The sequence below is a fragment of the Schistocerca serialis genome, chromosome 10 (genome assembly GCF_023864345.2).
Source record: "Schistocerca serialis cubense isolate TAMUIC-IGC-003099 chromosome 10, iqSchSeri2.2, whole genome shotgun sequence".
NCBI classification, from domain to species: domain Eukaryota; kingdom Metazoa; phylum Arthropoda; class Insecta; order Orthoptera; family Acrididae; genus Schistocerca; species Schistocerca serialis.
The window spans coordinates 83561209-83575285 of NC_064647.1; the positions used below are offsets into that span (position 1 = coordinate 83561209).

The following is a 14077-nucleotide window of genomic DNA, read 5'->3' on the forward strand; positions in this document are numbered from 1 at the left end:
GCGTCCTACACTCGAAATTAATACAAAAGTGTCCAGTGTTTGATTTAAAATCCCCGCCAGTCTTGAAAACTACCAGATAGTCGATGTCGCGGGAAAGCTCTTTCTGTCTGGCAACAGTGGATTCGACAGGCAGCAGCAGTGCACCGATGCGACGAACATGAGCTGAGGGGAGTGACAAGATTTTTCTAACGCTGTCTCCCTCCCGCACCGCTACGACAAACCCAGAATACTGTCTAGCATATGACGAGTCATTGCGGTCTATGGTGCCAGTGAACTTGAATTGGAAAGTAATTTATATTATCGATAAGAGTACAATATTTTTGTTATTAAGTAGTTTCGTGACGTAAAAAAAAATAAAAGTTATTCTGACGCGGGCTATAGATTCAAAGTAATAGAACATGCAGAAGAAAATGGAAACAGAGTAGCTGTGTGACATTTCGGGCCTTCACCAACATGCAAAAGCATTCGTGATTAGTAGCGGTCTAGTAAAGAACTCAAGAAAGTAAGGAAGACTAAATTTGTAAATAGAGGGCTGAATGCAAAATGGCCAAACTAGATGACGCATTTAAATGGATGCAAGGACACCGTTGAAATGGCACTGAAATTAGCACAAAAATGATTCACACACTCGTAAGCTAGCGATGCAGTGGAACTTAACATACATTGGTTGATACTACAGGTTTGTGAAGCGTCATGGATTTTGCATGTGAAGCAAAACCAAAACATGTCAGAAAAAACCACATGCGTATGAAGAGTAAATATTCAACATCGTAAGAAGACTATAGGGGCTCTGAGCACTATGCGACTTAACTTCTGAGGTCGTCAGTCGCCTAGAACTTAGAATTAATTAAACCTAACTAACCTAAGGACATCACACACATCCATGCCCGAGGCAGGATTCGAACCTGCGACCGTAGCGGTCGCTCGGCTCCAGACCGCAGCGCCTAGAACCGCACGGCCACTCCGGTCGGCGTAAGAAGACTAGTGTGGAACCAAACCAATGTGTGAATGTTGACGAAACTCCTCTGACACTTGATATACCGATTAACAGAACTGCTGCCATTAACGGTGTTGTGGGTTGGCAGGAGAGCCAACACCGGGTACTATAGGAAGCCGAAAGGCACGCGTTTTAGCTCACGCAGGCTGGCGTGAAGTCTGGAACAGGACAAGGAAATTAGACTTTAGAAAAACGGACGTAGCTGGTGGAATACTTAACTTTAATCCATTAATGATGAGCGTCGCTCTTGACTGTACATGATTCAGTATCAATAGTAACTGGTAATGACGCCTTGCTAGGTCGTAGCAAATGACGTAGCTGAAGGCTATGCTAACTATCGTCTCCACAAATGAGAGCGTATTTTGTCAGTGAACCATCGCTAGCAAAGTCGGTTGTACAACTGGGGCGAGTGCTAGGAAGTCTCTCTACACCTGCCGTGTGGCGGCACTCGGTCTGCAATCACTGATAGTGGCGACACGCGGGTCCGACTTATACTAACGGACCGCGGCCGATTTAAAGGCTACCACCTAGCAAGTGTGGTGTCTGGCGGTGACACCACAAACGGTGTTGAAACTGTAACTGTAACAACAAGTGGACATGAAAAAATGCACTAGGCTGCTGTCCTTTCATGTTGTGTTAATCCAATTATCATTTTCAAGTCAAAACAATGCCAAAACCTGAAATACCGCCAGTGTTTTTGTTCACGTACATGATATGCGTTGGATGGGTGACGGTGGCATTAAATTACCAACAGAGTGTATGAGGGAAGGAAAGGTGCTTTATTCAAGAACTCTTCTTGTGCTAGGTCAGTTCAGTAGGCATTTGGAAATTTCTGTGAAAAAGTAATTGAGGCAGGGAAATAGAGAGTTTGCTGTCATTCCAGAAGGACTTACTTCACAATTGCACCTTTTGGTGTCTCGATAAATAAACAGTTTGAAGTGTATCATACAGAGGAACGGAACAAATGTACGATGGATGAAACCCAGCATGAATTCACGACCTAGTCAAAGACGTGTGTCAGGAGATAAAACAGACGTAGTCCACAGTGATAAAAAACATTATGGTTAAATCTTTCAGCATAAGTAACGCTCTCTGTGACAGTGAACACAATTTTATATATGAAGAGGTCGACGATGACTACGAAGAGGAACAAGAAGAAAAAAGTTCAGACGACGATTTTCAGGGATTTTAAAGGTCAGTTCGGCTTTATAAACTAAGAATGTATTATAGTCTGGCTTCGCAGGCTAATAATAACAATGAAATTACAATGAAATGAACACCCTTCGCTGCTTACAGGCGTTGACACACGTCAACGGGGACAGATGAAAATGTGTGCCCCGACCGGGACTCGAACCCGGGACCTCCTGCTTACATGGCAGACGCTCTATCTATCTGAGCCACCGAGGACACAGAGAACAGCGCGTCTGCAAGGATTTATCTCTGGCACGCCTCCCGTGAAACCCACATTCTCAACGTATTGTCTCGCACTACATTCGTAGTGCCCCCGCCCATTATACTCATTATTCGCGGCACGTTGCCGATTCCCGTAAGAGCTCGGGCACTGTTTGTGCATTCGCACAGAAGAAGAAGATGGTCAAGTGGCCGGTGAGCCGTAACTATATATATATACTAAGATGGTATCTAATAACAAGGTAAAAATGTTATTTTTTTTTAAAATGCTTATAAATTAAGGTGCGTCTTATAGTCCATAGCGTTTTACATTCCTTAAAATACGGTATGTCGAAGTCTCCACACTGAGGTGACAAAAGTCATTGGATAGCGATATGCACATATATATACAGGGTGAGTCACCTAACGTTATCGCTGGATATATTTCGTAAACCACATCAAATACTGACGAACCGATTCCACAGACCGAACGTAAGGAGAGGGGCTAGTGTAATTGTTTAATACAAACCATAAAAAAATGCACGGAAGTATGTTTTTTAACACAAACCTACGTTTTTTTTAAATGGAGCCACGTTAGTTTTGTTAGCACATCTGAACATATAAACAAATACGTAATCAGTACCGTTTGTTGCATTGTAAAATGTTAATTACATCCGGAGATATTGTAACCTAAAGTTGACGCTTGAGTACCACTCCTCCACTGTTCGATCGTGTGTATCGGAGAGCACCGAATTACGTAGGGATCCAAAGGGAACGGTGATGGACCTTAGGTACAGAAGAGACTGGAACAGCACATTACGTCCACATGCTAACACCTTTTTATTGGTCTTTTTCACTGACGCACATGTACATTACCATGACGTGGAGGACGCATAAATTGGCCAGCCCGTTCTCCTGATCTTACACCTCTGGACTTCTTTCTGTGGGGTACGTTAAAAGAGAATGTGTACCGTGATGTGCCTACAACCCCAGAGGATATGAAACAACGTATTGTGGCAGCCTGCGGCGACATTACACCAGATGTACTGCGGCGTGTACGACATTCATTACGCCAGAGATTGCAATTATGTACAGCAAATGATGGCCACCACATTGAACATCTATTGGTCTGACATGTCGGGACACACTCTATTCCACTCCCTAATTGAAAACGGAAACCACGTGTGTACGTGTACCTCACCCCTCATGGTAATGTACATGTGCGTCAGTAAAAAGACCAATAAAAAGGTGTTAGCATGTGGACGTAATGTGCTGTTCCAGTCTCTTCTGTACCTAAGATCCATCACCGTTCCCGTTGGATCCCTACGTAATTCGGTGCTCTCCGATACACACGATCGAACAGCGGAGGAGTGGTACTCAAGCGTCAACTTTAGGTTACAATATCTCCGGATGTAATTAACATTTTACAATGCAACAAACGGCACTGATTACGTATTTGCTTATATGTTCAGATGTGCTAACAAAACTAACGGGGTTCCATTTAAAAAAACGTAGGTTTGTGTTAAAAAACATACTTCCGTGCATTTTTTTATGGTTTGTATTAAACAATTACGCTAGCCCCTCTCCTCACGTTCGGTCTGTGGAATCGATTCGTCAGTATTTGATGTGGTTTACGAAATATATCCAGCGGTAATGTTAGGTGACTCACCCTGTATATGACGGTAGTATCAGTACATAAGGTGTAAAAGTGCAGTCCTTTGGCATAGCTGTCAGTTGTGCTGAGGTGATTCATGTGAAAAGGTGTCCGATGTGATTATGACCGGACGGTGGGAATTAGCAGGCTCTGAGCGCAGAATGGTATTTCGGTGCTAGACGCACAGTGCTTCGAAATAAATTACAATTGAGGGAGGAGAAATAAAAGAAAAATATAATTGCTGATTACGCTGTAGTTCTGTTAGAAACAGCGAAGAGCCTGAAAGATGTTGGTCGGAATGGATAATAGTTTGAAAAGTAGTTGTAAGATGAACATCGGTAACAGTAAAACGAGGTAATGGAGTGTATCTGAATTCAGTCAGTTGAGGGATTTTGATTAGAATGCGAGAAGCTCACAGTAAAAGACTAGTTTTGCTGTTTGGATACCTGAAGAACTGACGACTGAAGAGAATAAGGGGATGCAAATTATACACTGGAGGAATGCTTTTCTGAAGAAAAGAAATACTCTGACATATAAACATAGGAGTTAAGATGTCTTCTTTGAACATACTTGTCTGTAGTATCACGTTGCATGTAAGTTATAGATGGACGAAAAAAATTACACACAAGAAGAGAATTGAGGATTTTGTAATGTTGCGTTACAGAAAAATGTTAAAGGTGAAATGGTTAAATCGCGTAACAAATGGAATCGGTGAAAAAAGTGCTCTGTTGCACAGCATGTCTAGAAGATGGGGTAGGACGTATCCCGAAGGCACCATTTCGTAACGGAGGTCAGTGGGGGTAAAAATTCTAGAGTAAGGATTGGTTAGAGTTGGAAGGTTCAAGTGGATGTGGGTTACAGTAGTTATGCAGAGGCGAACAGGCAGCGTATCGTGGAGAACCTTAGGAAACAGAATTCGGACTCAAGACCACACAAACGATGTAATTTTAGTTGGCCTCACTGGTAATTTTAAATTTATCCTTGATTATCCGTACTCAGTTTGAAAACTGAAATGAAGACTCAGCGACAAACAATGCGAAAGCACTAATTTACACTACTGGCCGTTAAAATTGCTACACCACGAAGATGACGTCATACAGACGTGAAATTTAACCGACAGGAAGAAGACGCCGCGATATGCAAATGATTAGCTTTTCAGAGCATTCATACAAGGTTGGCGCCGGTGGCGACACCTACAACGTGCTAAAAGTTTACAACCAATTTCTCATACATAAACAGCAGTTGACCGGCGTTGCCTGGTGAAACTTTGTCGTGATCCCTCGTGTAAGGAGGAGAAATCCAACTTTGATAAAGGTCGGATTGTATCCTATCGCGATTGCAGTTTATCGTATCGCGACATTGCTGCTCGCGTAGGTCGAGATCGAATGACTTAGCAGAATATGGAATCGGTGGGTTCAGGAGGGTAATACGGAACGCCGTGCTGGATCCCAACGGCCTCGTATCACTAGCAGTCGAGATGACAGGCATCTTATCCGCCTGCCTGTAACGGATCGTGCAGCCACGTCTCGATCCCTGAGTCAACAGATGTGGACGTTTGCAAGACAACAATCAACCGCACGAACAGTTCGACGACGTTTGCAGCAGCATGGACTATCAGCTCGGAGACCGTGGCTGCGGTTGCCCTTGACGCTGCGTCCCAGACAGGAGCGCCAGCGATGGTGTACTCAACGACGAACCTGGGTGCACGAATGGCAAAACGTCATTTTTTCGGATGAGTCCAGGTTCTGTTTACAGTATCATGTTGGTCGCAACCGTGTTTGGCGACATCGCGGTGACCGCACATTGGAAGCGTGTATTCGTCATCGCCATACTGGCGTATCACCCGGCGTGATGGTATGGGGTGCCACTGGTCAGGCTCGATAGCCACATCCCACCCATACACGAAATTAATGAAACAGCGCAAATTGACGAGGCAGTAGAAACCCTCACCACCGAGCGAGGTGGCGCAGTGGTTAGCACACTGGACTCGCATTCGGGAGGACGACGGTTCAATCCCGTCTCCGGCCATCCGGATTTAGGTTTTCCTTGATTTCCCTAAATCGTTTCAGGCGAATTCCGAGATGGTTCCTTTGAAGGGGCACGGCCGATTTCCTTCCCAATCCTTCCCTAACCCGAGCTTGGGCTCCGTCTCTAATGACCTCGTTGTCGACGGGACGTTAAACACTAACCACCACCACCAGAAACCCTCACTAACGCCGTCCAGGACGCAATGGCTGGCACCATACCTGATCGCACCTCACAACAACGCAGTGCGGCCCTGTCCCAGGAAATCCTGGGCCTAATCTCAATGAGGAATCGCCTCGGGAGACAATGGCAGCGCACCAGGCGTCAGTACTTCAAACGGCACATTAACAGACTACAGGGCATCATACACGATAAAATACAAACATATAGAACACAACAGTGGAACCAAAAACTCGAAGGGCTGGACACCGCACGACCTGGCGTGTGGCAACTAGCCCGACACTTCACCAGGGAGAAAATATACACCCCAACGCTTCAAGAGCCTGACGGACCTCCATACTCAGCGGATGAGAAAGCAGAACTAATGGCCCGAACACTCGCAGCGTCATTCACACCGAACCTGGCACCATCAGATCCAGCGTTCACACTTGCTACTGACCAGGAGGTTACACGCATTCTAGCCCAACCATCGCGCGACGACATTCGACATGCTAGCACAGCCAAAGTCTCCTGGGCTATAATGCGTCCCTCTGCCAGGAAAGCCCCTGGTCATGATGGCATTCAAAACCGTGTCCTCCAGGAGTTCACGGATAAAGCAACTGAGTACCTAACACACATAACGAATGCCATACTAAAACACCAACACTTCCCCGCCTTTTGGAAGACGGCTAAGATCCTGGTGTTCAGGAAGCCGGGGAAAGACCACAGCCTCCCACAAAATTACCGACCCATCAGCCTTCTGAGCTCGCTCAGTAAGAGTGTTGAGAAGGTGATTCTCAAACGCATCCCTAGGCACTGCATAACAAATGACATCCTCAGACCGGAGCAATTCGGCTTCAGGAATCACCACTCCACAACACAACAACTCTTACGGGTCGTTGAACATACAACATATGGCTTTAAAGCTACAGGGGCGGTGTTTCTGGACATCGAAAAGGCTTTCGACCGTCTATGGCACAACGGCCTCATTCGCAAACTCAGCGACGCGGGATTCCCCGACGGACTGGTGCGTCTAATACACTCACACCTCACAGACGTTTCAACACTGACGTGCAGGGAAAACAATCAATACGACACGGTATATACGCGGGAGTACTCCAGGGAAGCATCCTAGGGCCCCTGCTGTTTAACCTCTACATAAACGATCTCCCAACCACACACAACACAACGATGGCAATCTACGCGGATGACACAGCCATCCTCGCGCAAGATTGGAAACCATCAAACATTTCGTCACGCCTACAGACTGCACTCAGAGTGGCTGAGCCTCGGTTGGAGAAATGGCGTGTTAAACGTCGACAAGTGCGAAGCCGTTCTGTTCACTAGAAGACCGAAGCAACTGCGCAAACACCGATACTGCAGACCAATAACTCTACATGCACGCCCAATACGTTTCCGTGAGAAAATCAAATACCTCGGTGTCTGGCTGGACCGGAAATTACTCTGGGGGGACCACATACAACACATGACCAACCGAGCTAGCGCGAGGCTCAAACAGCTCTACCCTATGCTCAACAGGCGTAGCACACTGAACAGAAGGGTGTCGAGGTCCATGTACATGACACTTATCCGACCCCTGATGACGTAGCAGCTCCTGTCTGGGGATACGCTGCGCCTACACGCCTGCGCCGTCTGCAGCTCATACAAAACAAAGTACTCAAAATCATAAGCAATGCTTCACGATACACACGCATCGCGGACCTTCACCGGGAATACCGACTTGAGACTCTCACGGAGGTAATTCACAAACTCGCCACAAGACTATGCAGAAACTCCAGACATTCGCAGAACTCGTTTATTCTGAATCTGGGGAACTACGACCACAACCGTAGATGGAAACATAAAAGACCAAAAGACATACTTGTAAGGACCTAACATCTATGGCCAAGCATACGCAAACATAACGGTACAGGCGAGCCCCTGTTAATCAGACGCCATTACTGGATATCTAGCTGGAATACACTGCCGAATAACTGGCACCACGCAGGGAAGCAGTACCGTACACTGCATGCAGACAAGCTCCACACAGCCCCCACACAGTGAGATGATCTATGGCCGATCTCCCACTACTGTATAACGATCTTGATTGTTCCAGGAATGTAGCGGCTGCAGCAACTGCGATACATCGCCATCGCTTGCCACGGTAACGATGCATGATACCCATGCTAACAAATCCAACCTTGCATGAACTATCGCAGCTAGTAAGCCACTACTGCTCTTACTACCCATCCCACTGTCGCAGAGGTTTTTTCCCACGGCACGAGCCATGGCACTTTTTTCCCTCTGCTCTTCAAATCGCTACCCTCACTCGCGTTTCGTCCACTATCTATCACCTGATGGACCGTGTTAATGCCTAGTCCTACACAGACGCACGGATAACATCACAGCCCAGCATCCTGTGTCCACTTACTAGATAACTATCATGTTTACGCAGGTGACAGTAGAACTTTCGGTTTGGTCACCACGTTGGTGCGGGCGTGAAGGAGCCCCATATCTTTAAACACCTCTTGTTCGCATTTACGGCACTTTGAACAGTGGACGTTACATTTCAAATGTGTTACGAACCGTGACTCTACCCTTCATTCGATCCACGCGAAACCCTACATTTCAGCAGGATAATGCACGACCGCATGTTGTAGGTCCTGTACGGTCCTTTCTGGATACAGAAAATGTTCGACTGCTGCCCTGGCCAGCACATTCTCCAGATCTCTCACCAACTGTAAACGTCTGGTCAATGGTGGCCGAGCAACTGGCTCGTCACAACACGCCAGTCGCTACTCTTGATGAACTGTGGTATCGTGTTGAAGCTGCATGGGTAGTTGTACCTGTACGCGCCATCCAAGCTCTGTTTGACTCAATGCCCAGGCGTATCAAGGCCGTTATTACGGCCAGAGGTGGTTATTCTGGGTACTGATTTCTCAGGATCTATGCACCGAAATTGCGTGAAAATGTAATCACATCTCAGCTTTAGTATAATATATTTGTCGAATGAACACCCGTTTATCATCTACATTTCTTCCTGGTGTAGCAATTTTAATGGCCAGTAGTGTAATGCGCTTGAAAGGCACACGCCATCATCGTCAGAAATATCTTCAGAGAAGTACCGTCACCGCACTGAACGCATTTAGAAACGTTCATTCATGCGAAAGCCTTAGAATAGTATCATTACGCTATAAAGGTAAGAAAGGAAAAACATACGAATGTGAACAAAAATTTCGTCGTCACATCCCTTGCAACCACGTAACATTCTTAAAACGTAGCCCGTCAGTAGAGCGTACGCTGAAGTATTTTTGCTGAAGTACGTTGGGCTGTGTTTTGGGCCGGTATTACACTATCAAATTTCTTTGTGAAAGATTTGATCCAAGATGTGATAAAATATTCCGTCAGATATATTTGACAAAGATCTTGGCCGTAGCGCTAGAAGGGGTATTACACTGTCATCATATTTTTCGTCAAAGTTCAAGTTGACTGACAACAACAATTTGTTATTAACCGCAGCAGTTGCATGTACCACAATTCCACTGTGTGCAGATGCGGAAGAGAAGCGGGGGGAAAAAAAGGAAACATAGCTGGGTGAAGCCGTGGGTTTTACGACGACAGGATAAAAGCATTCAACAAAACTTGTTGCGTGAGCTTACAGTTTAAGACGTCAAGTCGTACATCTATTACTTAAGAATGGATAAGCATACATTTCTGTATGTGCTCAATGAAGTGTATCCTCACATCACAAAGCACAATATTCACTTAAGAACTGCTACATCTTCAGAAGACAGGCTCACTGTAACACTCCGATTCCTTGCTACAGGAGAGGGTTTGGTTAGGTTAGGTTAGGTCAGGTCAGGTCTCCAATCGTCGTAATCTATTTTTGTATTCAGCGTGCCTCACGTTGTAAAGCGCCTCATCAGCTTCATACATCTCTATTAATTTTGTAGTTGTCGGCACACACCAATTGTATTTACCCGCAATGTTTATAAAAACACTACAGACGACAGAATGCAGCGATGCTAGCGCTCCAAGTGGTAACATGTCACATTGCAGTGAACAGAAGACAAGAGACGTCTTTGATCAAATCTACAGCGAGGCCCTAGATTTGATCAAATATTGGACGACATTTGACAAAGTTCCCTATTACACCATCAAATATCTTTGACAAAGATATTGGACAAAGATATTTGACAAAGAAATTTGATAGTGTAATACCGGCCTTAAGAAGGTCACATGTTTACGTGGGCGGAAGCACACCATCAATGTTTCACGGCGAGAGAACCTGTGAGAACAGGCGACGATCTGACGACGACGTCGCTTTCCGTGTCATTCCGTTTCGTGCGGTTGACGTCGCAGTACGGACTGACGTAAAGCGACGCCGCGTCAGCAGCGAGGACCTGATGCGGTGAGTTGGACCCTCGAGTTGGACGCCGTCAGCTGGCGGGTTATTCCCACAGTGGCGAGCGGTCACTGCCGTGAGAACATCGCGGCCCCTCGCCGACCACTGGCGGGCAAGTGGGGGAATTCCGGTTGTCCATTCGTGAGTTCTTTTGAGATACACGTGCACATGTTCGCCACGGAGAGGAGCGTGTTGGTAAAATCGTGAATTGTCGCTTTGAAGCGTTTCTTTTTTTTCGTTGTGTTTGATTTTAGTAATGGCGAATTATGCTGTGGCTGCATCTTACTCCTCCCTCTCGTGGCCCTGTTCCGTATCTTCATGTGGTCGGTATGTTAATCCGTATGTGGCAATTTTAGTTCAATGGGTCTGAGCACTGTGGGACTTAACTTCTGAGGTCATCAGTCCCCTAGAACTTACGAGGGAACCTCCCCATCGCACCCCCCCTCAGATTTAGTTATAAGATGGCACAGTGGATAGGCCTTCAAAAACTGAACACAGATCAATCGAGAAAACAGGAAGAAGTTGTGTGGAACTATGGAAAAATAAGCAAAATATACAAACTGAGTAATCCATGTGCAAGGTAGGCAACATCAAGGAGCGCCTGAGCTCAGGAGCGACGTGGTCCTGTGGTTAGCGTGAGCACCTGTGGAACGAGAGGTCCCTGGTTCAAGTCTTCTCTCGCGTGAAAAACTTAATTTTTTATTTTAAGTTTATGTGACAAAAAGTTATGTTTTCATCACTTTTTTGGGAGTGATTATCACATCCACAAGAAAACCTAAATCGGGCAAGGCAGAAGAATCTTTTTATCCATTCGCCAAGTGTACAAGTTAGGTGGGTCGACAACATATTCCTGTCATGTGACGCACATGCCGTCACCAGTGTCGTATAGAATGTATCAGATGTGTTTTCCTGTGCTGGAATCGGTTGACCTATGACCTTGCGATCAAATTTTTTTGTTTCCCATTGGAGAGGCACGTCCTTTCGTCTACTAATCGCACGGTTTTGCAGTGCGGTCGCAAAACACAGATGCTAAACTTATTACAGTGAACAGAGACGTCAATGAACGAACGGACAGATCATAACTTTGCGAAAATAAAGAAAGTAAACCTTTCACTCGAGGGAAGACGTGAATCAAGGACCTGTTGTCCACCCACCTAAGTTGTAGGCGAATGGGTAAAAAGTTTCTTCTACCTTACCCGATATAGGTTTTCTTGCGGATGTGATAATCACTCCCAAAAAAGTTATGAAAACATAAGAGTTTGTCACATAAACTGAAAATAAAAAATTAAAATTTTCACGCGAGGGAAGACATAAACCAGGGACATTTCGTTCCGCAGCTGCTCACGCTAACCACGGGACCACGGCACTCCCGAGCTCAGATAACCTTGACATTGCCTATCTTGCACATGGTCTACTCAGTTTGTATATTTTGCTTATATTTTTCATAGTTCCACACAACTTCTTCCTGTTTTCTCGATTGATCTGTGTTCAGTTTTTCAAGGCCAACTTATAACTAAATCTGACGGGGGTGCGATGGGGAGGTTCCCTTGTTAGAACTATTTAAACCTAACTACAAATGTAATGTATTGCGAATACACAGAAAGAAGGATCCTTTATTGTACGATTATATGATAGCGGAACAAAGACTGGTAGCAGTTACTTCTGTAAAATATCTGGGAGTATGCGTGCGGAACGATTTGAAGTGGAATGATCATATAAAATTAATTGTTGGTAAGGCGGGTACCAGGTTGAGATTCATTGGGAGAGTGCTTAGAAAATGTAGTCCATCAACAAGGGAGGTGGCTTGCAAAACACTCGTTCGACCTATACTTGAGTATTGCTCATCAGTGTGGGATCCGTACCAGATCGGTTTGACGGAGGAGATAGAGAAGATCCAAAGAAGTGCGGCGCGTTTCGTCACAGGGTTATTTGGTAACCGTGATAGCGTTACGGAGATGTTTAATAAACTCAAGTGGCAGACTCTGCAAGAGAGGCGCTCTGCATTGTGGTGTAGATTGCTCGCCAGGTTTCGAGAGGGTGCGTTTCTGGATGAGGTATCGAATATATTGCTTCTCCCTACTTATACCTCCCGAGGAGATCACGAATGTAAAATTAGAGAGATTAGAGCGCGCACGGAGGCTTTCAGACAGTCGTTCTTCCCGCGAACCATACGCGACTGGAACAGGAAAGGGAGGTAATGACAGTGGCGCGTAAAGTGCCCTCCGCCACACACCGTTGGGTGGCTTGCGGAGTATGAATGTAGATGTAGATGTAGAACCTAATGACATCACACACATCCATGCCCGAGGCAGGATTCGAACCTGCGACCGCAGCAGCAGCGCGTTTCCGGACTTGCTATGTATATATAGAGATAAATGCACGAATACATGTACTACCCTCTCGCATTTTTTGGCTGGCATATATTATCCCAGAATTATATTAAAAAAAGTTCTCATTCCCCATTTCTTGCGAAGGTTTCTGGGAGAGTTCTTTTAGTTATAGGGCAAATCTCCTGTTATTCCCAACTTGGAATCTCTCTGTCCCACAGTCACCTTGCGCGATATCTGGCCGAAGAGAACCGTCTACTTCTTGGGGAGGACAGTAGAAAGTACCACAAATAAATACGTGGGTTAGCCAGAAAGTGCTGCACCGCGATGTTTCTCTCAGCCGAAAACAGTGCTACGAATGCGAAACGTTACGTATGTATTAACTGAAGTCTCCTGAATGAGCACGCCAAGTTTCCGTCACTCCCGACAGATAGCGTAGCTGCAGGTCAGTTTCAAAATGGGGTCTGGAGGTGATATACGATACAAGCCAAGTGCGATCGTTGAATTTCTCACTGGAGAGAAAGAAACTGTAGGGAATATTCACAAACGCTGTCGACAGAAGTACAGTTAGTCGCTGGGCACGGAGGATGAGGTCATCAAAAGGTGGTCCGGCGGAGCTCTACGAATTGCAGTGGTCGGGGAGACCATCCACGGCCGTCACACCTGACTTGTTGCAGCGAGCTGATGCTGTCATTCGCGAGGACAGACGCAGTTGGTGCTGCCTCTGTTAAAGGCAAAGGAACTGTGGATGCAATTATCTGCACTCCTGGGTATTGAAAAGCGTGTGCAAGATGGGTCCAGCGGTGTCTAACGGTGGGTCACAAATCGCACAGAAAAACATTTGTCTTGATTTGTTGCAACTTTTGAAAGCTGAGGGGGAGACCTTCTTGTCCGGGATTGTGACAGGCGAGCAAACCTGGGTTCACCAATTTGAGCCCGAAACAAGACGACAGTCGATGCAACGGCTCCATTCCTACTCCCCACAGAAGAAAAAATTCAAAGTAACTGCTTCCGCCGGTAAGGTCACGATCACCGTGTCCTGGGACTGTGAAGGTGTGACGCCAAGAGGCGCCACCATTAATTCGGAAGCATACGTCAACACATTAGCAAAGCTCAATTCG

The 14077-nt window shown here is 45.9% G+C and overlaps 1 non-coding gene across 1 annotated transcript; it reads right to left on the reverse strand.

Annotated features, from left to right (window-relative positions):
* Window positions 1-2330: 2330 nt before the first annotated feature.
* Trnat-ugu (transfer RNA threonine (anticodon UGU)) lies at window positions 2331-2404 on the reverse strand. The gene has a single exon. It is a non-coding gene; the product is annotated as a tRNA-Thr (tRNA).
* Window positions 2405-14077: the final 11673 nt, after the last annotated feature.